Raw genomic sequence first — 26,781 nt, 5'->3', positions numbered from 1 at the left:
TTATATATAAGCATGTGACTCTGTGTCTCAGTGAACTGAAAAAAAGCTAAAATAAAATCATTGTAGTTTTTATCTTCTCTTGCATCTGTTCATTAGACATTTATGGTTTTTATGATTTCCCTAGCCTCAGTGTGCTACCAACGATGAGCACTAGGGGGCAGTGTACACTCATGTTTTTCCTCCATGGGCTAAGATTTGTGAGGAATGCCCCAATCCTCTTCTCCATCTGCTTTACCGTTGAGATGCCCAGGAGCTCAGCACGGGGCTTTGTTCCTAGAAAGCTTCTCTGAGCTACATTACTTAGATACATCCATAGAATCCCTCAGTCAACTTCAATCCCTGTGACCCAAAGCCTGAAGTTAACCAAGACTTTTTTTGTGTGTGTGACACCCTATGTTCTGTTTGCTGAATAGCTGCCTCTCCTTCCTTTCTCTTTTCTGTTGGGTTCGGTTCCTGCCAGAACAACATGGATTTTCCCATCCCCCCTGACACATTTGGGTCCAGGGTTTAAGCAGGGCAGTCATTTCCTTACTGGAACCTCTTCTCAAACAACTTCTTCCCAGATTGTCAGGCAGAAAGTAATTTGCATCTCCTGTGCCAACTCAGGCTGAGGTAGCTGCTTGCAGTGTTGTTTTGAGGCCTCAGGGTCCAGGCTTAAGAGTGGGAATGCTATGCTCAATTGGCAATGCCTGTCTGTTTCCTCCCTCCTTCTCTCCCTCCCCCACCTTCCCTCCCTCCTCCTCCTTCCCTCCTCCCCTCCTTCCTTCCCTTCCCCTCCTTCCTTCCCTCCCCCCTTCCTTCCTTTTGTTCCTCCCCTCTGTTCCTCCACCCCCCCTCCTTCCTTCCCTTTTCCCCTCCACTCCTTCCTCTTTCTTTTTTCCTTTTTTGCTTGTTGAATTCCTTTGAAGAGCCAGGTACTGGGCTGAGCATTTCAATAGTGGACAAGATCGTCTTGGTTTCTGCCCTCACAGAATTTACAAACCAATGGGAGATGCAGTGAAAACAATCTGGGCACCTGGTAAGCCCTGTGCTAGGGAAGAGGTCCCCTGCTGTGGGGCACACGGAAGAGGTACCCCACCCAGGCTTGGGCTTGAGCGATTAAACAGGGATGCATACAATAAAACCAAGGAGGGAAGGGAGGGGAAGAGTCAAGAGTCAAGGGGGAAATGGTAGAGCAGAAAAATACATGCAGGCAGCTCTTGCTTTTCACTTTGCTGCTCTGAGTCAGTCTTTGTTTGGCAACCACACACATCCCTCACCTGCGGATGTCTTAGGTGGCTTTGGGGTACTGGAATGGCAACGTCTACGGCCTGCAGGAACCAGGCAGGCAATGTGGGTAATCCAGAGGACCACAGCAAGCGAAGTTCCCACGCTCCCTGTGAGGCATGGTGCTCCATCTTGGGCCAGGCAACGGTGGCTCTGGAAAATGCAGGCTCAGACAGTGTCAGATCATGGGACCGTTTTGCAATGGAGACAGAACTAGATTTTACGTGAAATTTCCTGAAAATATTTATTAACGCGTTACGGGCCAAAATGCTTAGGCATGAAGGCAGATTTGGGCTCCTGGGGATCTCTGGCCTAAGGGCGCCTTTGCGTCCATGGCCGCCACCTAGTGATGGGTGTGGGTTGCTGTACTCTTTGTTTTTCTGTAACAACAGCCAGAACAAATTTCCTTCCTTGCTCCCTTCTTAAATTTGCTTTTGATTATTAAAAAAAAAAAAAAGTTATGAAATGTTTAAAGTGCGACCCTGATGGCAGTTTTTCGCCTTTCTCTTCCGGAAGTCAGTGAAATTGAGGGGGTGATGTTGAGAGGGTGCTGTTCAGTACGTGGGGGGGCGATGACAGCGACAGGCTTGAGCACCTGCTTTGCTGATGTGAGCTTGCAGGCTGATTCCAATCGATCGGATGAAATATGATTAACACCTTGACCTGTCTGGAGTCCAAATCCGGAGACTCTGAGTGTTCCTTTAATACGATTCCATTATGAGAGTGGGCCTTCTCAGCCAGGGTCTCCAGAGGCATAGGGCTTTTTCTGAATGGGCTTCATGGTGGTCTTTGAGCTCCCGCGAAATTGTGTGCAAAAGTGTTTGCTTGTGCATTTTTCTTGGAGAGAGCTGCTAGCCTGAATCAGATTCTCAAAGGGCTTATAACTCAGGAAAGGGAAAGGCAAGGCTGAAAAATCGGTTTCTCAAACTGAGTACCTCAATGCTTGTTAAAATGCAGGTTGTGGCCGGGCTAGGTGGCTCATGCCTGTAATCCCAGCACGTTGGGAGGCCTAGGCAGGCGAATCATCTGAGGTCAGGAGTTCGAGATCAGCCTGGCCAACATGGTGAAACACTGTCTCTACTAAAAATACAAAAATTAGCTGGCACGGTAGCGGGTGCATGTAATCCCAGCCACTCGGGAGGCTGAGAAAGAAGAATTTTCCCTCTTCACTTGAATCTGGGAGGCACAGGTTGCAGTGAGCTGAAATCATGCCACTGCACTGCAATCTGGGCGACAGAGGGAGACTCTGTCTCAAAAAAGGAAAAGCAGATTGCTGGGTCCCAAGCCCAGATTTCTGATTCAGTAGGAGTGGGGTGGGACCTCAGAAATTGCCTTTCTAGCAAGTTCCCAGGTGATCAGATCACAGGGTAAAGACTCCTGGTGGAAAGTAACAGCCCTTAGAGAACATGTCTCACACATTCTGTTCTGATGCTGGAACTCATAGTTGGATGTCTTGCTTTCAAGTATGAAGCCAAAAAAATAAAAAGCACCGTGTTTTATTTCTCGATGCTGCCTAATTGCTAATTCCATGCTTTGCTTTGTCAAAAATAGTTTAAAAATTCTGGGCAACAACTCTTCTTTTTAGATGTTTGACTTAATGATTTGCTGCTTAGAAGCCAAAAGACAGTGAGCTGACCTCTGGAGAATGGGAGGCTGGGGAGTGTGATGGTGCCATAACAAGGATAGGCAATATCTAGGGGCAATGTAATCATATATACGTTAAGAATATATTGCATGGCTGGGTACAGTGGCTCATGCTTGTAATCCCAGCACTTTGGGAGGCTGAGGTGGGCAGACCACAAGATCAGGAGTTGGAAACCAGCCTGACCAACATGGTGAAACCCCCTCTCTACTAAAAATATAAAAATTAGCCAGGCATGGTGGCGCACATCTGTAATCCCAGCTACTTGGGAGGCTGAGGCAGGAGAATTGCTTGAACCCGTTAGGCAGAGGTTGCAGTGAGCCGAGATCGCACCACTGTACTCCAGCCTGGGTGACAGAGTAAGACTCTGTCTCAAAAAAAAAAAAAAAAAGAATATATTGTATATCTTTAAAGTTGCAAGGAGCACTCAAGGTCTCTGGATCTGGACTCCAGGCAGGTCAAGTTGTTAATCATATTTCATTCAGTCAATTGGAATCAGCCTGCAAGCAGCAGAGGTGCTCACTGCCTGTTTCCCTCCATACTGGTGTCATTGCTCTAGAATTTGCTCAGAGGAGTATCTTGGTGGCGGTCGCATGAATTGGTTCTGAGGGACTAAGATGTCCCCTTAGTACCCTTGTATGATGCGCCTAAAGTTTGTCTAAGGAATGACCAAGACCCCTTTCAACTCTAGGAATTTCTGAAATCTGTGAAAAAGACACATCAGAATCTTTAAATCCTATTTCCAGGTAATCTTTGTCCACCTGCCATGTCTGCTTGTTTGGAGACAGCTCATAGCCTTCTGCTGAGAAAATCACCTTGACAAAGGGAAAATCATCATCCAAAAGCAATTCAGTCCTCATTGCATGCTAGATACCTTCCTTGCCAAGGGCACTAAATGTGCCAACAGATGTCAATGTGCTCTGGGAATTCTCATTTGCATAGTGTGAGACCCCAAGAATAATGGGGATGCAGGCCTCCCATCCCTCTCTCCATGGAAGCTGGGAAGGTTCCAAGTTTCTAACACAGCACTTGGGGGTGGCCAGAGCTTTGTGGAAACCTGAGTAGGGTATCTGGCCTGCAGAGTCTGTACCTGTGGAAGTCCTCCATCACCTGACTTCTATCTCCACCTTCTCTGTTTCGAACTTTCCCTGTCTGCCTGCAAAATGAAAAGATGGATGTTTGCCTATTGAGATTGTTGTTTGAGGAAGTGGAATAGTACACATGAAAGGGCTTTGGGTTCTCTGTGAAGTGGGCTCTGCAAAGTAGGAGAGGGTAGGTGGAATTTTCCAGATGGCAGAAATAATAGCCCTCTAAGAGGTTAGGACTTTCCAGGACTTTGGTTGTGGCCAGATGTACCTAATGATTTGGATGATGGGATCTCTTTGCAGCCTGTGGGCAAAGGGTAAAGTACTCAGGGATGGGGTAAGCAAATGCCTCCCTAACTTAGGGAGAATGGAATTTTTCTTTCTTTCTTTTCTTTCTTTTTTTTTTTTTTGAGACAGAGTTTTGCTCTTGTTTTCCAGGCTGGAGTGCAGTGGGTGATCTCGGCTCACTGCAACCTCCACCTCCCGGGTTCAAGCAGTTCTCCTGCCTCAGCCTCCCAAGTAGTTGGCATTATAGGCGCCTGCCACCATGCCCGGCTAATTTTTGTATTTTTGGTTAAGATAGGGTTTCACCATGTTGGCCAGGTTGGTCTTGAATTCCTGACCTTAGGTGATCCACCTGCCTCGGCCTCCCAAAGTGCTGGGATTACAGGCGTGAGCCACCGCACCCAGAGAGAAAATGGAATTTTATGAGGGGAAATCACTTTGATCTTTGAGCTGCTCTGCCCTCCCCTGGGTGCTGTATGCTGAGAGTACTTGGCAATGGGGAACATATTAGTCCATTTTCACGCTGCTGATAAAGATATACCCGAGAATGGGAGGAAAAGAGGTTTAATTAGACTTACAGTTCCACATGACTGGGGAGGTCTCAGAATCATGGCAGGAGGCAAAAGGCACATCTTACATGGTGGCAGCAAGAGAAAGTGAGAAGATGCAAAGGCAGAAACCCCTGATAAAATCATCAGATCTCATGAGACTTATTCACTACCATAATAACAGTATGGCGGAATTGCCCCCATGCTTCAGATTATCTCCCACTGGGCCCCTCCCACAACATGTGGGAATTATAGGAGTATAATTCAAGATGAGATTTGGGTGGGCACACAGCCAAACCACATGAGGGAGATAGGAAAGGGCTGCTTTGGTCCCCGTTCTTTTTGGAAATAGAAGGGGGGATGTCTCAGCATTTTAGGAGAAAACATGTGGACCAGGAAGATTCTGGTTTCACAAAGAGCCAGGAGGATGCCACTGCGGGACATTGCAGGTTTGCCCCAGCATCTAATGGTGTCCCAGCATTAGATGAAGGAGAGAGGTAGAGTCAGGTGGGGAAAGAGCCCTGGATGGGAGTCAAATTCCTCAGCTCTTGTCCCTGCTAGCACAGAACCTAGGTATGATTTGGGACAAGTCTCTTCATCTCTCTGAGACCCTGTTTCTGAAATTGGCCCAATTTCTTCATAGAACTGATATTTATGGGGTTTTTTTTTTTGAATAAACAGAAATTGACTGTCTTGTTGTTGAAATGTGAAATTTCCATTTGTCTCATTTAAGTTCCTTCCTCAAGAAACCAACCATCAGGCAAGGGACTAAAACTTTCAGATCACTGCATCCAGATAGTAAGATGCCAGGCCCTCCATCCATCCTGATTGCTTCCTTACCCCTCCCTAGTTTCTGTTTTCTCGTCTTCCCTGCCTCATAAATGCCAATTTTAGTTTATTGGAGAGACAGATTTGAGGTTGATCTCCCATTCTCCTTGGCTGCTGCATGTGATTAAAACCTTCTCCTGCTGGCGGTACTTGTTGTCTCAATAATTGGCTTTCTTTGCAATGAGCAATGGGATCTAGGCAGAACCCTAAGCATTTTGGTAACATTTGCAGATCCATAAGGTGAGGGCATTGGATCTGATTCCTTAATAAACATAGAAATCCAGCATTCTTGCCTTTTTCTCTTTAATAGGGAGGATTAGAGAATTTAGAAGTTAAAAACAGTTTCTTTTTTCTTTTCTTTTTTTTAAAAAAAAAAAAAAACACTTGCTTTCAAGTTTATTGAGGTATCATTTCCATACATGAATGCATCCACTTTAGGTGCAGTGAATGAGTTCTGTCAGAGGCATATGCCTGAGTAAGCACTACCACAGTCAGGAGATAGAAGGTTTCCTCCCCCTAGGATGGTTCTCTGTGTCCCTTCCCAGGCAGTCCCCTCTCATCCCCTCTTCTGGTCTCAAGTGACCTCTGCCACTTCTGACTTAGATGAAGTGACTTAAACCTAACTTTTCCACATGCTCACTGTATTAGTGCCCCATTGCTGCTGGGGAAAACTGCCACACAGTTAGTAGCTCAACACAAATGTATTCACTTACAGTTCTGGATGTCAGAAGTCTAAAGTGGGTTGGCAGGGCTGCCTTCCTTCCAGAAGCTCTAAGAGAGAATCTGTTTCCTTGACTTTTCCACCTTGTAGCTGCTGCCTGCATTCCCTGGCTCATGGCCCTGCATCCCTTCAATTTGCTTCCATCATATCTCCCTTTCTGACTCTGAACTCTCCTGCCTCCCTCTTCTAAAGACCCCTATGATTAGAGTGCGCCCACTTGGATAATCCAGGATTACCTCCTCATTGCAAAATCCTTAACTTAACCGCATCTGTGGAATTCCTTTTGCCATGTATTCATAGGTTCTGGGAATTAGGATGTGGACACCTGTGGAAGGAAGGGAAGGGATTGTTGAGCCCACCACAGTTACACAGCCCAGGAAAAACATCCAAGCTGACAGCCAACCTTTCCAGATCAGACTTCCCATCAGGAGGCCATGTTTATCTTAGCCACATCTACTTCTCTGCTTCAACTTTACTATACAAGGAGGTTTTCTCCCTGTTCAAATAAAAATAGGACTAGCTAATATTAGTTATTCATCTCATATGTGCCAGACACATTTTTAAGCACTTTGTATACCCTTAACTCACTTAATCCTTTCAGCAATTATATGAACTAAATGTCATTTTTATTCCGGTTTTATCACTGAGAAAACGGAAACACCAGAAACATAAGGAACTTTCCCAGGTCGTGTAGCACATATGTTGGAGCAGGGATTCAACTGAAGGAGACTAATGCTGGCCTCCTTTCTGTGAGTCATTGCACATGTCAGACTGCCTCTCTCCATGTTTCCTTAGCCATCCACTTGGGACCAGACAGTTTCGCCATTGCTTGTGAAAGGAATCAGAATAGGCCCAAATGTGCCACTTAGGCCTATTAATCATCTTGAGTCAAAGGCAGTTGGGAAACAGCAGGTGCAGGAAGCATTCTCTGACCTTCTTACCTAAAAACAGGGCATAAATTTCCCATGAGGAACGCCCTTTATGTACTAAGAAGAGGAGAACATTCTCATCACTGGAGATGAAGAGCTGATGCCCTTCATTTGTATAGATTAATCTGTACAAAGAAATATATTAAAATATACTAAATATAAAATACAATAACCTTCGTTCTCTCTTAGTTCCCTCCAGATATTTCCTAGTCACTTTCCCACAGTTTACTGCCCCTAACCCAAACCCTTTTCCATTTGTCTTGACAGTGCTCCACAATTTATTGTTAAAATAGTATATAAGCTCTCAGGCCTATCTGTTTCTTTGGAGCTTTGTTTTTTTTGCATATGAAGGTCTCTATGTACATATTAAAATATTAATATCAGTTTGGGTGTGGTGACTCACACCTGTAATTCCAGCACTTTGGAAGGCCAAGGTGGCTGGATCACCTGAGGCAGGATTTTGAGACCAGCCTGGCCAACATGGCAAAACCCCATCTCTACTAAAAATACTAAAAAAATTAGCCAGGCATGGTGGTGCACATTTGTAGTTCCAGCTACTTGAGAGGTTGAGGCAGAAGAATTGCTTAACCCAGGAGGTGGAAGTTGCAGTAAGCCATAATCGCTCCACTGCACTCCAGCCTGAGCAACAGAGCAAGAGTCTGTCTCAGAAAAAAAAAAAAAATACAAAATATTAACATCATATAAAATGTGTATGCTTTTCTCCTGATAATCTGTGTTTTATCAACTTAATTCTCAGGCCCAACTGCAGAGCCTCAGAGGCTAGGAGAAATGTTTTTCCTTCCTTAGAGTTCTCACACACTTTATTTATCCTCTATTTCCTCTCTGTCTCGTCTCTACCTTATTTTTATTATTTTTGTTTTGTTTTGTTTCGTTTGAGATGGAGTTTTGCTCTGTTAACCCAGGCTGCAGTGCAGTGGTACAATCTTGACTCCCTGCGATCTCTGCCACTTGGATTCAAGCAATTCTCCTGCTTCAGTCTCCTAAGTAGCTGCAATTACAGGCGTGCGCCACCACGCCCGGCTAATTTTTGTATTTTTAGTAGAGACAGGATTTCGCCACGTTGTCCAGGCTGGTCTCTAACTCCTGACCTCAGGTGATCCACCTCCCTCAGCCTCTCAAAGTGCTAGGATTACAGGCATGAGCCACCGTGCCCAACCTACCTTGACTATTTTTAAAAGCCACATTAAAATCCCCACTTTTCCATTAACTCTTCCCAGGTCACTGTTGGCTTCTTGATGAAACTGCAGGGTCTTTCCCCACCCTCACTTCACCCTGAGATGATTGTGCATATGAAGGGTGAAAAGCTAGGATGGATGACCCAGTCACCTCCCACCAGGCTCCACTTCCCTCATTAGGAATCACATTTCAACATGAGATTTGAAGGAGACAGACATCCCAACCATATCACTCAGGGACGTTCAGACTTAATTAGTGTGAATTTGTTCTCAAATTCTGGCAGGTCTCATCTACTGGAAAGTTCATGTGTTAGTTCAGCATGAGAACCATTTTGGGTGGGGTAACTGGTACTGGTCAGCAGGAGAAGTTTGCTTACTACGTACAGAATTCATCAAAGGGCATTGGTTGTTTTAAGCATCATTTCCTTCAAGATGGGGTAACTAGACTTACCCTTTCAAGATGCTTCTCTCAGGGCATGTCTGCCAGGAGCAGCTCCACCCTGCATTTCTGAGAACTTCATAATAATAGATGCCCCGGCTTTCTCTCTCTCTCTCTTTCCTTCCCTCCCTCCCTCCCTCCCTTTTCTTTCTTTTCTTTTTGCTTTTCTTTTCTTTCTCTCTTTCTTCCTTTGAGACAGAGTCTCACTCTATTGTCAGGCAGGAGTGTTGTGGCACAGTCTCAGCTCACTGAGACCTCCACCTCCCAGGTTCAAGCAATTCTCCTGCCTCATCCTCCCAAGTAGCTGAGACTACAGGCGCATGCTCCCACACCTGGCTAATTTTTGTACTTTTAGTAGAGATGGGGTTTCACCATGTTGGCCAGGCTGGTCTCGATCTCTTGACCTTGTGATCCGCCCACCTTGGCCTCCCAAAGTGCTGAGATTACAGGCATGAGCCACCGTGGCCGACCTGATGCCTTGTATTTCTTAAATTTCACTCTTCTTGAATGGCTATGGAGACAATATGGCTTCTGGGTGGAGATGTAAGGAACACTCCAATCTCATCTGTAACACATTGCCAAGAGGCAGTTTTCCCCTACACATGGCTAATTGCTCCAATTTCATGTTCCTTCTTATTAGCTTCAGTCTGAGAAGGTAATATTTTCTGACTTTGTCCTGAACTTCTGGCGCTGCACCCTCTCTGAAGCCTGTTGACCCTTCTGCACTGAATACACACCAAAAAAAAAATAGTTGTTGAGTGATTAGACTGATATTATCAACCACAGTTTTGATTCGTGGCCAACCTGGTCTGACCTGTAACATCCTGGTCCCAAAGGCTGTTAGGATCATCCATGGGGTCAGCTTTACCCAAGATGGGTGAAGACCTCTTCCCCCACCAGGTATGAGCCTCCAGCCAATTCCACTATCACATAACGATCAATGCAGATTTCCCAGAACACAGGACTAATGCATGAAACACACCTCCTATTCATTTTCCATATGGAGCATATAAAAATGTGCTTTCCTCTTGCAAAGGCTCTCTGACCCATCTGGTTTGCATTTGTGTGAATTGCTGCCTGCCGAGAAAAGGGTTAATGACAACAGGGAGGGGCTTTCTGTTTCCAGGCTGGGCTTTGCCGAGTCCAGTTTCTTCCAGAAGGCAAGCCCAATCAAAAACAATCCAGGAGGCTGAGGAGCGCTTCCTGTTAGCCCTGATACAACTCTGTGTTAGCAGGACAAATGTGGCACTGAGAAAAAAAGGAGAGGTGAGGATGACATTGTGGCCACAGAAGGAAGCAACAGCAGCAGCAGCAGCAGCAGCAAGTGCGCTCCTGGGAGGAACATCTGCTGCGAGCATGGCCTGCGTAGTAACAACGAGCACTGTAATAGCATAATGAAAATCACATTTCTGTAATTGTGTAATATACAGGCCCAGGATTTTAACATCACTTGTCTAAATGTGATACAAATTGGACACAGGAGCTTGGTCCCTTTGGCAAACGCCTATCCAGGGATTATTACATTCAGAGAGACATAATTTCGGACCGAACTTCAGTCTTATTAAGCCAGGCTTCTTTTTCAGATGATCAATTCTAAACATTAACCCCTTTGCGTTCCCTTCTCCTGGGGGTTTTCAAGACTGCATCATCCTCCCCTAAACAAAGACAAACACTTGGATGTGTGGGCTGGGACACTTTGGGCAGTTATTTCCTTAAGGGCTCTCATGAGAAAGGAATTCACATGAGGCTAAAGTGAATCTTTTTTTGTTTTCCAGAAAGGCCACTCTCTGGAGATGTTTCAGCTGAAAAGATGGCCAAGCTTTAATTAAACAGATTTATGTAAATCTCACTGTTAACCATATTAAGAAAATGAGTCTGGGCACGGTGGCTCACACCTGTAATCCCAGCACTTTGGGAGGCCAAGGCTGGCGGATTACCTGAGCTCAGGAGTTCGCGACCAGCCTGGGCAATACGGTGAAACCCCTGTCTCTACTGAAAATACAAAAAATGTGGCAGAATGAGCCCGTAGTCCCAGCTACTCAGGAGGTGGAGGCAGGAGAATCGCTTGAACCTGGGAGGTGGAGGTTGCAGTGAACTGAGATAGTGCCACTGCACTCCAGACTGGGTGACAGAGGGAGACTCTGTCTCAAAAAAAAAAAAAAAGAGAATGAGCCAGGATCTTCAATCACTTTACATATTTATATTTTACATGGAAGCTGTTATTATAACGCAAGGATTTGCCCTTTGGCTGTAAGAGCAGAAGGAAAATAAAATAGCATAGTATATTAAAATGCAGTATGGGACAAAGCATTGCTACATGTGACCAGTGAAAATGTTTGCAGTTCTTTCTGCGTAAGAAGGTGATTTTGCATCCCATATTTGCTAGTATTGCCCTCCACTGAACCCAATGAGAAGTTCTCAGTACTTTATTATTTGAAAGTGGGTTGAAATTTCTCATATATTGTCTAGTTCAATCTTTAAAGCAGCCGTCTTAGGTTAAGTAGGGCAGTTATGATTTCTTTCTATTTTTCAAATGGTTCAGTGGCATATGTAGTGTACATAGATAGTAATGGGAACAGCTGCATATTCACACCGCTGTCTTCTGATTCCAAGGCCAATGCGAGTTTCCACCCTACCACACTGGGCATCCTTTCACAGAATTCCCCTCTGCTATCAGCATAATCCCGAAATGCCATAAAACAACACCCATAACCCCCAAATAACAGGATAAGGACAGCTACTACTGAAGTTCATTTGCATTAAACCAGCACTAACATGAAATCCACACATTTGATTTTTCTTTTTTTTCCCCTTCAAGTCCCAGGGAATAACTCAGAGTAACAGGGCACTTCTGATCTGGTTTCTGTGAAATTTTTTCGAGCTACAACTGTGCTATTCAAAGTGTGGTCCACAGATCAGCAGCCCCAGTGTCACCTGGGAACATGTCTGAATGCAGAAGCTCAGGCTCCAAGCCCAGACCCACTCAATCACAACTTGTGTTTTCATGACAGCCACACATGATTCATATGCATGTTGTGGGTTGAGAGCCACTGCTTCTACAACTCATGCTTTTGCTCAGCCCTGCCTGTTGTAGGTAGTGGGTTTGTGGTTTAAATCTAAGAAGTGGGGAGGAGCAGCACACAGGCAGGATATACCTGCGTGCTCACTTTCAGTAGGGGCTGGAGGAGAAGATAGATTGGAGACAGGGAGAAACTGTGGAAGACAGAGCCTGGAGAAGTGTTTGGAACCTCAGAGGAGGTTGCAAATAGCTGCCTGTGGACATCTGGTTTGTGGTCTCAAGGAAACCGAGAGGATACTGATTTTTGAAACAGGAGGCACTCCGAGTGGCTGTTATTCAGGAGCACTTTGTGAAATATCATTTGAGAAACTCTGGAGTGCTTCTGAAGGGGGAGAAAATCAGGCTAACCATTCATAGATGCAGTGACCTGCCAAATGGCTATTGGGCTGGAAGAAAATGCCGATTGCTTATTTCTTCCATTTATCCCTGGGTTCCTCTCCTGTCCTCCTCCCTTCTTGGCTTCTGCGGTCCCAGCTCTGGGCGTGAGACTTACGGCTCCCTCCATCCCGTGTCAGGACCTCCCCTCTAGCTGTACTAACTTGGCTCCCTCCCGAAGATCAGAATTTATGCAACCAAAGCCCAGATTCCTTCACTGGCGGTACTGAAACCACCCGCCTCCCTCCTCTCCTGCCCTGCTCTTCCAGGCCTGCATCTTTACTTTGCAGGAGGTGCCAGACGTCAGACTGCCCCATATTCTGTGGCTTTGGGACCCAGGCAAATGTCCACGAAGGAGAGATGTATAGCCACTGAGACGCGGCGTGAATGTAGGGCCCTGGGTTCTGTTGTGGGCAAATACATTGAGCGATTTGAAATGACTCTCCTGGGAGCTGGTTGTCAAATTTTTGGTGTGTTCAGGAAATGTCTGCCACATTTTACATCAACATTTTCAAACTGCAAGTGAGTGAAGTGTTGAATTGTAACAATGAGTGAGTGAAATGAATGGAGGGCAGTACCAGTGGTAAACCAGCTTGGGTTATAGAAGTAACTCATTTTTTAATTACAAAAAAAGAAAAGCTTTGGCACAGCACAACTGTTCCTGGTGCTTTGCTGCATGGAATTTAAATCCCATCCTGATGTCATGTGAAGCCACAGTATATGGAAGTCTTTATATGTGGATTATGCGTGGAAAGAATGGGGTACATTTTGGCTATTTGCCATCACTCATGTTTCAAGGTCCAGAAGGGCCAGAGTCAGTCAAAATTTAGTTAAATATGCTTCTAATCGTTTTCTTATCCAGTATTCCCGGGTTTGTTACTCAAGGCTTCAAGGTATTTATGTTACTATCTCTGTGATTCTCAGCTGCTTAGAACTCTGCTCAGATTCAACTTCCTCCCTGAAGCCCTCCTCCCAGCTGGGATTAATGTCTCCTCCTATCTCTTGATACAACTTGTCCAGTTATGTTTTGTGAAGTCCTGCTTTCTCATATGCTGACTGCTGGCTTAGATACATTCTCTCCATTCATCTTTCCATCACACTTGCACAAGAAGGAACAGGAGTTCAGCTCCATCAGCCTGCTCAAGGTCAGGCAGCTAGGATGGGGCAGGAGCAGCACTTGAACCCAGGACCCTGTACTCCTGAAGCCTGTTCTTGTCTCGGTACTAATGGTTCTCAAGGTGTGGTCAGCAGCATCACCTGGGAACTTGTTAAAAATAGAAGTTATCAGGCCCTACTCCATATGTATGGAAACAAAAACTTTGTGGTGGGGCCCCAGAAATCTGTATTTTAACAGTTCCCCTGGGGATTCTGCTGTATGCTCAAGTTTCAGAATCACTCTTCCATACCCAGCTTGCTGCTGATATGTGGTTCTGTGATATATGTAATCTTGGTCACTAGACTGTAAGCTACCTGAGGGCAGGACTTCTGCTTTATTCACCTGGGAGCAAGACACTATACTAGGTGCTGTTGTGGAAATGTAACAAGAGTAACAGCGAATATTTATTGAGCTCTTTATGCCACATGGCACACTAAACCTTCATGCGCTTTATATTATTGAATCCTTGGAACAACTCCTTGAGGTCAGCACTATTATTATCTGCCTTTTACAGAGAAGGACACCGAGGCTCAACTTGCTGAAGTAGCTTGCTCAAAATCCAATGCCTTGCATGAGGAAGCTGGGATGTGAACCCAGAGGATCTGACTCCAGGGCCTGAGCTCTTACCCAGCAGGCTGCCCTGTCAGTGCCTGCTTCCCAGATAGACTATAACCATCTGAACTCTTTCATGTATCACATGGAGAAAAAGTCTCAACCGTAAAACAGGGGAGAAATGTACACAGAGCAGCTTTCGAGAATAGAGAAGGCTTAGATGCCTTATTTAAAAGAAGGCGTCATTTTCTTTTTTTTCTCTAGAGACAGGTCTCATTTCATTACCCAGGATGGAGTGCAGTGGTACAATCATAGCTCACTGCAGCCTCGAACTCCTGGGCTCAAGCAATCCTCCTGCCTTAGCCTCCCAAGTAGCTGGGACTGCAGGTGTATGCCACCATGCCCAGCTAATTTTTTTTTTTTTTTGGTATGGATGGGGTCTTGCTGTGTTGCCTAGGCTGACCTTGAACTCTTACCCTCAAGCAGTCCTCCCACCTTGGCTTCCCAAAGTGCTGGGATTACAAGCATGAGCCATTGAGACTGGCCAGAAGGCATCATTTTGTTAAAAAACAAAAAGCATTCTCAAGCTCCCATAATTTCATTCCTGATGGATGAGTTATCTGGACCTCCTGTCTAGGACAGGGCCAACTCTACTCAATCCTTTTGTATCCAGGGTACTTAAATGTCTTGAATTCCTGCACCAGAAGGTGCAGGCTTCTGGAAAGTCAGGGTACAGGGTGACAGGGGACAGGGAAGAGGAGGGTCTAAAGGTTAGAACTCCAGCACAGATGCTTGAATTTAAATCTCTGTGTTCACATTATGATTGTGCTGCTTGGAATCAATGTCATTTTAGATATAAGCCACCTACTCTTTCTGGACCTTGGTTTCTTCAGCTGTAAAATGGAAATAATGATAATAGCTGTTCTATTTGTGTGGAGCATGAATGAGACTGTGGCTGGGAGAATGCTTTATAAATAAAAAGGGATGTCTGGAAAGTTCAATGTTCTTTCCTGCGACTCCTGGGAGTTGCAGCATAGGGAGGCATTGAGGAGGTGCCCATCAGTCTTGATTTCCAACCTGAGATTTTTTTTGTTTTTTGAGATGGAGTTCTGCTCCTGTTGCCCAAAATGGAGCGCAGTGGCGCGATCTCAGCTCACTGCAACCTCCGCCTCCAGAGTTTAAGCGATTCTCTTGCCTCAGCCTCCTGAGTAGCTGGGATTACAGATGCCCACCACCACGCCTGGCTGGGTTTTGTATTTTTAGTAGAGATGGGATTTCACCATGTTGATCAGGCTGGTCTTGAGCTCCTGACCTCAGGTGATTCGCCCACCTTGGCTTCCTAAAGTGCTGAGATTACAGGCGTGAGCCACCGCACCCAGCCCAACCTGAGATTCTTTTCGGCCAAGCTTCTTTCCTGAGAACATGGCATGTGATTTCTCGGTGCTTGGTAGAGATGCAGGCCTGTTCCTCTGAGACTGGAAATGACTTCAGGGTCCTTTTCAAACAGTAATTCTTTAAAGAAAAGCTCCCTGAGGCCCTCGCAGAACAGTAGCAGAGACCCCCTTATAAGGACATGATGCTGTTTCCCATCCCAACCCTCAAGACAACAGGTTTCCTCTGCCTGGATTTGTAGAATCCACTTTGGATGTCTGGGTTCTGGGTTTCCTCCATGGAACACCCTCCTTCCCCCCTCCTTCTTACCCGTCCCTCTTCAAGCCCCAAAGCCCCTTCCAAAATGTCTTCACCTTTCACGTGACGCCAGCACTCAAATCCCCCATTCCAAATAAATGAGAAAGAAACCCCTTTCCACCAGGTTTTGCTTGTGCCCTGGCAACCCAAAGTCAGGATACAGTTTCAAGGCAGGGCACATGTGTGTGTAATTGCTTCTTGAGAGGAAGACCAAGAAAGCCTGCTCCAAATGAGGTGTTAATGATAAGCTCTGTGAGATTTGTTACTGTAGTGAAGCCCCATCTGGATGGACTATATTAACTTGCTTTGTAATGTGAACTTTTGATGTGGCCCTTCACAGAGTCCCTTCGCTGCTTGTTAGTTAGGGAGCATCCCACAATAGAAAAACAAACAAACAAGCAAACAAAAAACAAGAACAAGAACCACCCCTTTTGCTCAGCTGAAACACTGCAATCATGCTGGTTTACCCACTGTGTCCTCTTCTTTCAGACCTGTGACCACGTCTAGGGAAGGGCTTCCTTAGAGGAAAAGAACTTGAAACTGTGTTTCTGGATGCATTGTTTTAAGCATCAACTATTGAGCAGTCAATGAGGAATCAGAATATCTAGGATTTAGTCAGAAAGGTGAGGTTTAGAAAAGACTAAGTAACTTTAACGAATTTCAGGAAGATTTATGAGTAGTAGGTTTTTCATCTGTAAAACAGGCTTCATAGTACCTGTCCAGTCTCATTTTATCTTCCAAAAATGCTGGGCATGGTGGCTCAGGACTGTAATCTCAGCACTTGGGGAGCCCGAAGTGAGAGGATCGCTTGAGTCCAGGAGTTCAAGACCAGCCTGGGCAATATAGTGAGACTGTTGTCTCTACACAAAATTACGAGGTTGAGGCTACAGTGAGCTGCGATGGTACCACTGCACTCCAGCCTGGGTGACAGAGCAATGCCCTGTCTCAAAAAAAAAAAGGAAACCCAAAAGAAAATGAAAGAAGAAACCCTTTGAGGTGACAGATCCATAGAATGATAGCATTGAAAGAAACTATAGTTAGAGTTTGGGTCTAACCACCTTGTTTTCTGAACAAGAAGACAGAATTGAAAAGAGGCAGAGCATCCTACTTGAGGACACAGAATTGCTGAGTAGCTCTTCCCGCTCTGAGGGGTCAGTGGTTAGTTCTAATTTTGGCTAAAATAGAGCCTGGCTAATTGCTAATCTCTCCTCTGCAAATGACCTCAGACTCATTTTCCTAAGCAGCAAAGCCATTTGGCTGGTGCAGAGTGTGGCTAGGGCTCTGGCATTCTCCACTGGGTGAGAAATTTATCCCACTTCTGTTCTCAGCCTATTTGCCAAGCAAACAAACGATCTTGTTGACTGCAGACATAGCCTCGGGAATCCTAGCCAGCCAGAAAAAGCATTTTATCTCTTGATGAGGAAACCAGTGCCTGGAATTCAATAGATGTAATTCAAATTGGCTGAGTCCAAGTATAATTCTAAATTTTCTTAGCTATGACATTTTATTTACTTTTTCTTTTATGAAGACATGCTGTCGACTGAATGTATGCGTCCTCCTGAAATTCACTTTATACCTTAATGCCCAAGATGATGGTATTTGGAAGTGGGGCTTTGGGGAGGAAATTATGAGGCACCACCTCATAAGGGTGGAGCCCCTCATGAAAAAATTAATGCCTTTGTAGAAGAGGACTGAAGGAGCTCACCCTCCCCTTCCACCATGTGAAGACAAGCAAGAAGATGGCCATCTCTAAGAAGTGGGCACTCACCAGACACCAGATCTGTCCATGCCTTAATCTTGGACTTCCCAGCCTCCAGAACTGTGAGAAATAAATGATCATTGTTTGTAAGTTACCCTGTGTGTGGCATTTTTGTTATAGCAGCCCAAACAGTCTAAGGCAATACAGGACAATTAGCTTGATTGGCCGGGAATAGTTCAAGTGATTCTCCTGCCTCAGCCTCCCGAGTAGCTGGAATAGCTGGGAGTTCAGGCACGTGCTGCCACACACAGCTAATTTTTGTATTTTTAGTAGAGATGGGGTTTTACTGTGTTGGCCAGGATGGTCTCAATCTCCTGACCTCATGATCTGCCCACCTCGCTCTCCCAAAGTCCTGAGATTACAATCATGAGCCACTGTGCCCAGCCAGGGAATAGTTAGAGCCTTCCATTGTGGTTGAGACCTGTTTGAGTGTCTACGTTCCTGTCAGAGAAGTCATAGTTTTGATCACGTAGCCCCCCTAAAAAGTAAAACTTCGGATCCAACTTTGGAATTTATTTCAGCCAACTGATGTTGCGTAAATAAATAAATTTCCTTTCTCTCATTTAAAAGCAAAAAGATTTCTAGAATGTTTGTGGCATATAGCAAATGGGAGATGTGAATGTTTTCTAAATGCTCTCGAGAAAGACCTGATGTTCATTGGTGTTCATCTATATTCTGAGAAGGGATTTAGCTATAGAGCATTGTCGTGAATACAATGGGATATGTTTCATTAAGACTGCACCTTCGTCTTTTAATTAACTTCTTGTTCCTGCCTTTGGTGAAATATTAATTATTTTTTAATCATCACTGGGATGCACTTTAAGGAGAAGCAGCTGGAATCATCCAACCTTAGTTTCATTATACAGATAGGTGTTATAATAATTAAGTTAATTAGCTTGTCATTGCTTGCATAAAATATGACTGTATCTGGAGAACAGATATTGCTTTGCTGGTCCAAGGTTAATTAAAAAATAGAGTGTGTGAGAGGTCAGGTTAAATGGAGTTGGCGGCACCCTGGTATCTGGCCAGTGTGAAGAAGAATGTTTCTGTAGTGGGCTGGGACCGGAAACCAGAGAGAGCAGGGTTTTGAAGCCATCCTTGGGTGTCCACACCTGAAAGATGTGGAGAGTCACCATCACCAGATCCAGTAGACTGCAGCCCACTTGTATTGTTTTCTTTCTACATCAGTAGTTCTTATTCTGGGCTCTTGGGTAGGGGGTCGCCCTATCCACAGGATAGAGGGAAAAATCAATAAAACACTTTTTTTTTTGAGACAGAGTCTTGTTCCATTACCCAGACTGAAGTGCAGTGGCGCCATCTTGGCTCACTTCAACCTCCACCTCTCTGGATCAAAGCGATTCTCCTGTCTCAGCCTCCCTAGTAGCTGGGATTACAGGCACATGCCACCACACCTGGCTAATTTTTGTATTTTTAGTAGAGATGATGTTTTACCATGTTGGCCAGGCTGGTTTCAAACTCCTGACCTCAGGTGATCCGCCTGCCTTGGCCTCCCAAAGTACTGGGATTACAGGCGTGAGCCACTGCACCTGGTCTGAAATACTTTCCTTAAGTGGAAGATGGTTCTTTGTCAACCCTTGAGATCTGGATGTCCCTGAATGCAAGAAAATAAAGCCAGGAAAGAATGTGCTGGGTGGGATGCTACTAATGTTTACCAAATGTTTTCGATGTGCCTGGTACTGAACTAAGTGATTCACATGTCATAACTCACTTAACCCTCATAACAATTTTTTTTTTTTTTTTTTTTTTTCCTTAAGAGTTTAGCTCTGTTGCCAGGCTAGAGTGCAATGGTACGATCTCGGCTCACTGCAACATCTGCCTCCCGGGTTCAAGAAAGTCTCCTGCGTCAGCCTCCTGACTAGCTGGAATTACAGGCACTTACCGCCATGCCCAGCTAATTTTTGTATTTTTAGTAGAGATGGGGTTTCACCATGTTGACCAGGATGGTCCTGATCTCCTGACCTCATGATCCACCCACCTCGGCCTCCCAAAGTGTGGGGATTACAGGTGTGAGCCACCGTGCCCAGCCAATCCTCACAACAATTCTATGAGGCACATAGCATTATTCCGATTTTAGAGTTGAGGAAACTGAGGCCTAGAGAGATTAAATAATTCACCCGAGTTTACATGGTCAGTGGTAGAGCCAAAATTTTAACGGAAATAGTTTGGCTCCAGAAGCTAATTTTTAACCACTGCTCCTCAGTAATTGCTTTTGAGTGGAATATCACTATACTATGCTGCCAAGGCATAACAATAATAAAAACAAATAGTTATTCCTGGGGAAAGGAGACCTAAAGTGCAAACTCACCCCTCCAGCAGCAGAATCCCTTGCAATCCAAACACCGATTTTCTGATGTTCCAGAATGTTTAATCCTAATAAAAATCTCCGAGGAGCCAGCCTGGGTCTGGAAGAGTAATTTTGCTCACTCCTTGTCAATAGATGGGTGTGTTTCATGTTTATAACTGTTGTTGTTTTGTTTTGTAATTACATAGCAGTTCATTAAAGGTTGAGTTGGTTCCCAAATCAGCCAAGTCTTCTATAACAACTCATTTGGAAGAGTAAATATCTGGCACAGAGAAATTCACTGCTTTGGTCATGATGAGATAAGAGCATGCCACAGCCCTTGAATATGGCTCATCTAATAAGGGTTGGGCTGTCTGGAAAATAATGGAAATCTCAAACAGAGGTTGTTACAAAATAGTGCAAGATGTTGTTGGCATCAGCCCTGAAAGGTTAACTGTGCTCTTTGGTGACTGGAAGGAAATTTCATATTCAACAGATGCTACCTGCATCATAGACTGAGATGGATGATAATTGACCTGGAAGGCTTGTCTGAGTTTCTGAGAAAATGATCTCGAAATGATTTGCCCTGATTCCTCATGGATTGCTGGGTTTGGTTTCACATGATGGTTTGCTGACTCTCTCAATTGGAATGACTGAAATTTATTTTCAACTTAACCGTTTGCTCAATGCTGCTATTATTTTACTTTAGGCTGTTATTAATTTGCCCTGGAGTGGTGTGTGGTTTGGATTGCACTGTGCTGATGTGGTTTGTCATATACGATGCTAAACATAGGACAGAAGCTTGGAAAAGAGGAAAAAGAAAATGGTACCCCCAAAAGTCAGTTAATATTATTGTGGCTGTGAGTAAGCTGTCACATGCTGCTACTATTTGGATCAATATTGTCCTTTTTTAGATTACATGATCCAAAAGGAGCAGAGTAATTTAGAAACAGGGGAAGCATTATGGGATTCACATACACAGGAAAAAAAATCAAATCCAGAAGAAAAAAAGGATAAATTACTATTGCATATACAGAATATTACCTCTCATGATGGAAACAGTGATGCCGTCAATGAGATGCACACTCTAGGGGTAGGGGCAGCTCGGCCCTGAGAATCAGATAGCCATTCGGTTTCTTGCTTTAGCTCTCTCCTTCCTTGAGCTGATTGATGAGGGAGGGGAGATGGCAGAAAACATTATCACCCAGGCAGCTGCGGTAATCTGGAAATATGTTCTTATAAAGTGAGTAGATTAACAAAGTGTGGTGCGTCCATATGACAGAATTCTACTCACCAGCAGAAAGGAATAAATTGGCTAGGCGCGGTGGCTCACGCTTGTAATCCCAGTACTTTGGGAGGCTAAGGTGGGCAGATCACCTGAGGTCAGGAGTTTGAGACCATCCTGGCCAATGTGGTGAAATTCTGTCTCTACTAAAAATACAAAAATTAGCTGGGTGTGGTGGCAGATGCCTGTAGTCCCAGCTACTTGGGAGACGGAGGCAAGAGAATTGCTTGGACCCAGGAGGTAGAGGTCTCAGGGAGCTGAGATCGTGCCACTGCGCTCCAGCCTGGGTGACAGAACGAGACTCTGTCTCAAAAAAAAAAAAAAAAAGGAATAAATTATATTGTTGATACACATAACATGAGTAGGTTTAAAAGGCCTTACTTACATCAAGTAAAAGAAGCCAGGCTCAAAAGTAACATATTACAGAATTGCATTTATATGACGTTAGAAAAAAAAAAAAGACAAAACCATTGGGGCAAAAAACGGATCAGTGGTTGCCAATGTGATGTACAGGATACCTGACTATAGGTGGAAGGCAGGAGGGAGTTTTTAAGGTGACTTAATTATTCTTTATTACTATTATAGCATTATTCACTCAAATCTTTACACATGCCGAAACTCATAGAATTGTACATGTACTCAAAAAGTTACAATTACTGCCTGGTCATTTGAAAAATAAGTATTGAGATGTTTCGTTGTTATTTTAATTAAGTCACTTCCATATTTTATTCTAACACTGGCTTAAAACAGTGTCCCAAAGATCTACCATGTTTCTGTCATGTTAAATTGCTGCCCTGTTTTCTTGTATCTGAGAATTGTTTGGGGTTTTCCATGAAAGAATCGAGGAGTCTAGAAGTGTTAGTGGATTGGTTGATCCTTTGGAGGACCTCTACCAATGGAGTCTAGGAGAGGCACAAGGACAGGTGTCAAGACACTTTTCTCATCCAACCAGCTTTTTTTTTTTTTTTTTTTTTTGTGATGGAGTTTCCTTCTCTTGCCTAGACTGGAGTGCAGTGGTGTGATCTTGGCTCACTGAAGGCTCCAGCTCTGGATTCAAGCCATTCTCCTGCCTCAGCTTCCCAAGTAGCTGTGATTACAGGTGCATACCACCAAGCCTAACTAATTTTTATATTTTTAGTAGAGATAGGGTTTTACCATGTTGGCCAGGCTGGTCTCGAACTCCTGACTTCAGGTGATCCACCTACCTTGGCTGGTCTCGAACTCCTGACTTCAGGTGATCCGCCTGCCTTGACCTCCCAAATTTCTGGGATTACAGGCAGTATCAGAGGAGTTCTTAAGGACCTTGAACTACCCATGGTGGAAGGATTAATTCTTCTACTGCACCAGCAGCTTGGATAATTTTTCATCCACAAGGTGTGCCGATGCCTGGCTCCTGGGATAGAGAACTAGCCTTGGAGTCATAATGAGAAGCAAATCTCTCTGGATTGAGGCACATGAAGTGATGAAAAGCTTTGACTGTGGATGAGGGAAAGAGTGCTGAACGGGCGCAGCACGGCTGATCCCACAACTTGCAGCATGGCCTCTATTAAAACCAGGCCTCCCGCCCCATCATGCACACAAGTTTCTCTTAACTCTGCCCATCAGGTTATGAAAATTTTTAGGACAATAACATTGACCAAAGCCCAGGGCTGCGACTGGAGAAGTGACCCTTGGTGAGCTGAGACATGAGTCCCTGACATCTGGAATGGTCCTTTGGGGACATTTGGGGCTCCAATTAAATATGATTCAGTCTGGGTGGTCAGGCAAACCCATCAGGGACTCATGTGACCAGCCCAAGGTTTTCACCACTCTCCACACAGAGCAGTATTTTCAAAGCAGTTTGAAGTACGTTGTACTCGCATTTAAAAAATAACCCCTTCCATATTTAAACACATTTAAAGCTGAAACAGTCATAGCCTCACTCCTCAGGGATAACTGTTATTTACATTTTACTGTATGTCTTTCCAATATTATTATTCTACATACATATGGAGATAAAATCGGCTTATACTATCAGTCTTCACAGTTTATTATGGTAGCCACTAGCCACATACAGCTCTTCAAATTAGAATAAAAAATGAAAATCAAAATTAAAATTCAGTTTCTCAGTTGTAGTAGCTACACGTCAGGTGCTCAGAAGCTGCACATGGCTTTTGGGAAATACAGATAAAGAACATTTCCATTAACACAGAAAGTTCTGCTGGACAGCACTACCGTAGATATAGTCCTAATAATCTTTTCCCATTGTGACCATTTTTTCATGTTATAAAATAAGACTGTGTAGTATTGTATCATTTTCAATGACTGTGTAGTATTCCATTGTGTACATCTGTAATCACTTTTTAAAAACCATTTCTCTAAAGTTGGAAATTGAAGTTATTTCTAGTTTGTTACTACTATAACAATGATCCAATAAATCTTTTTTTTTTTTTTTGAGATGGAGTTTTGCTCTTGTTGCCCAGGCTGCAGTGCAATGGCGAGATCTCGGCTCACTGCCACCTCTGCCTCCCAGGAGGGTTCAAATGATTCTTCTCCTCCAGCCTCCTGAGTAGCTGGAGTTATAGGCATGTACCACCACGCTTGGCTAATTTTTGTATTTTTGGTAGAGATGGGGTTTCACCATGTTGATCAGGCTGGTCTTGAACTCCTGACCTCAGAGGATCCACCCGCCTCGGCTTCCCAAAGTGCTGGGATTACAGGCGTGAGCCACCATGCCCGGCCTCTTCTTTACTATTACTACTGGAGCAGAATTTTATACATTTTTCATTCCTAGTACCAAATTGTGTTCCAGAAAGATTGCATAGATTTACGCTCCTCAAAAGCAGGGTATGGAAGTGCCTCTTACCCTAATCTAGACAACAATTGGGAAATTTGTTGCCATTTGACTCTTGAAGCAGCATTATCCCAAAGATGTTTTGTTTTGCAACTCTTGAATTTCCAGTAGGATTTATAACCACTTGTATTTCTTTTGTGACTTGCTTTTGCTGAGTTTTTAACTGAAATGTGTATCCCTTTCTAATTGATTCATACAAAATCTTTTTATTTTTTTTTTGAGACAGGATCTTGCTCTGTCACCCAGGCTGGAGTTCAGTGATGTGATCTCGGCTCACTGCAACCTCTGCCTCTTGGGTTCAAGTAATTCTCCTTCCTCAGCCTCCCGAGTAGCTGGGATTACAAGTGTGTGACACCACCCCTGGCTAATTTGTATTTTTAGTAGAGGCGGGGCTTACCATGTTGGCCAGGCTGATCTCAAACTCCTGACCTAAAGTAATCTGCCCACCTTGGCCTCCCAAAGTGCTGGGATTACAGGCATAAGCCAGTGTTTCTGGTCTTGATTCATAAAAGGGCTTTATATATGGAGGCGTCAAGTCTTTACCACATAACATACAAAAGCTTTTTGTGTTTATCATCTGCTTTTCATTTTTATACTTACAAATATTATAAAATCATACTTAGTTGAATTTCACAGTGCTTTTCTTTTAGATTTCTGCCCTTGATAAGATACGTTGCTCTATCCTGCGAAAAATGACACAAATATTTACTGTTTTATGGTTTACTTTTTTAACACCTAAAACATTGAATACGTCTGGAATTTATTTAGGGTGTGGTGTGAGTTTGGTATTTATTTGCATTTACTTTCTAAATGGTTAGCCATTTTCCCCAATTTGTTGAATGATTTATTCTTTTTCTACTGATTTTAAATTTCACCCTTATCAAATACTACATTTATATGTATATATACTTGGGTGTGCTTTTATACTTCCTATTCTAGTTCATTATTGTCTTTCTAATTTGGGACAAGTAACATATTGCTTTAATTATTTGTACTATATGTCACATGCTAATATTGGTGTGGCAAGTCCTTTGTGTAACTCTTCTCTTCCAAAATATTTTTGGCTTTTCTATCATGCATCTCCTTCAGTATGAATGTTAAAATTATTTGGTAAAATTTTAGAAAATGGTCCTGCCAAAGCTTTCACTGTTATTGTTAAATGTCAAACTAAATTTGTGAAAAATTGATTTCTATCAATATTAAATCTCCCCATCAGAAATATGGCATACTCTTTTGCTTATGGTCATTTTTTTACATCTCTGAGTAAAATGTTTTTAGTTTTTTCAATTTTCTAGGTCCTGAATATTACTTATGAATTTCACTCCCACTTTGCCAAGCACTTGGATAAAGTTTCATCAGGACATACTTGGAACTGGGCTCAGTGGCTCCCCTGTAATCTCAGCCCTTTGGGAGGCCGAGGCAGGCAGATTGCCTTAGCCCAGGAGTTTAAGACTAGCCTGGATAACACAGCAAAACTCCAGCTGTAGAAAAAATATTCAAAAATTAGCTGGGCATGGTGGTGTGTACCAGTGGTCTCAGCTACTTGGGAGGTGGAGTTGGGAGGGAGTGTCACTTGAGCCCAGAAAGTGGAAGCTGCAGTGAGCTGTGATTGCACCTGTGACTGGGTGGCAGAGAAAGACACTGTCTGGAAGAAGGAAAAAAAAAAAAAGACAAACTTGGTCCTTCTGGGGTGTAATAGGGAGTTAGGCTGGGAACCATAATAGATAGCAAGTCCCCTGGATGGAGGCACATGACATGATATTAAACATTTTTAAATGGCTTTTATAAATGAGATTTTTAAGTGTCATTGTATTTCTTTCTTTCTTTTTTGAGATAGGATCTTGCTCTGTTACCCTGGGATAGAGTACATTGGCATGATTACAACTTAGTGCAGCCGTGAACCTCCCAGGGTCAAGTTCTCCCACCTCAGCCACTCAAGTAGCTGGAACTACAGGAACCACCACACCCAGCTAATTTTTGGGTGTTCTGTAGAGACAGACTATATTGCTCAGGCTCGTCTCAAAGTCCTGGGCTCAAAAGATCCCCCTGCCTCAGCCTCCCTGAGTGTTAAGATTACAGGCATGAGTCACTATGCCCAGCCCTCTGTTATATTTCTGAACATATTATTGAGAATATATAGGCAAGGTATAAATGTTGGGTATTTATTTTATAATTAACTTTAATAGCTTTGTATATTAGTTATAATCATTTTTAGGTTGGATATCTTGGGCTTTACAAAGAGATAATCATATTATTTGCAAGAAATGTTTGTCAATATTTAGAATTTTTATTTTTTCTTATAGACCAATATAGTATAGTGCTAAAAAAAAAATAGATGTTTGAGACAGACAGACCCAGGCTAAATTTCAACTGCACCACCTATTAACTTGAACCTCCTGCGATTTATACCATCTCTGAGGCTCGATTTCCTCAAAGAGGAATAATAATACCTACTTTATGGAGATCTTAGGAGGATTAAATGACATACTGTCTATAAAGCACATAACCAAGTAGCTGGCACATAGAGCTGCTATTATTGCTTGTCTGATTGCATTGGCTGGAACTCCCAGAATGTTAAATAATAATGGTAATTGTGGACATCTAGATTTTAATGGTAATAGATTAATTTCTAAATGAAAATACCAGGCACTGTTGATGATGATGATGTTGACTAACATTTATTAAGCATTTGTGCCCCCTTCAGCATATAAATCATAGCAACAATTGCAGGAAATTACCCCAGCATCTTGCATATTTGCTCTTGATAACATTGCTTTGATTCACTCATTCCATCATTCAATTAATTCATTCA

The 26,781-nt window shown here is 43.7% G+C and overlaps 1 long non-coding RNA gene across 5 annotated transcripts in view; it reads left to right on the top strand.

Annotated features, from left to right (window-relative positions):
- The window catches only part of LOC135275754 (uncharacterized), a 201,871-nt gene that overhangs the window by 14,351 nt on the left and 160,739 nt on the right, over positions 1-26,781 (top strand). Inside the window, exon 3 of one of the 5 annotated variants that reach the window (XR_010343326.1) lies at positions 19,325-19,441. The exons of the other annotated variants lie outside the window; for them this stretch is intronic. This is a non-coding gene — a long non-coding RNA (uncharacterized LOC135275754). The remainder of the gene's footprint in view (positions 1-19,324; positions 19,442-26,781) is intronic. 5 annotated transcript variants of the gene reach the window in all.

This window comes from Aotus nancymaae, unplaced genomic scaffold (genome assembly GCF_030222135.1).
Source record: "Aotus nancymaae isolate 86718 unplaced genomic scaffold, 86718_ANA_hifiasm-v0.15.2.pri h1tg000018l, whole genome shotgun sequence".
NCBI classification, from domain to species: Eukaryota; Metazoa; Chordata; class Mammalia; order Primates; family Aotidae; genus Aotus; species Aotus nancymaae.
This window is presented reverse-complemented; position numbering and strand designations above follow the sequence as displayed.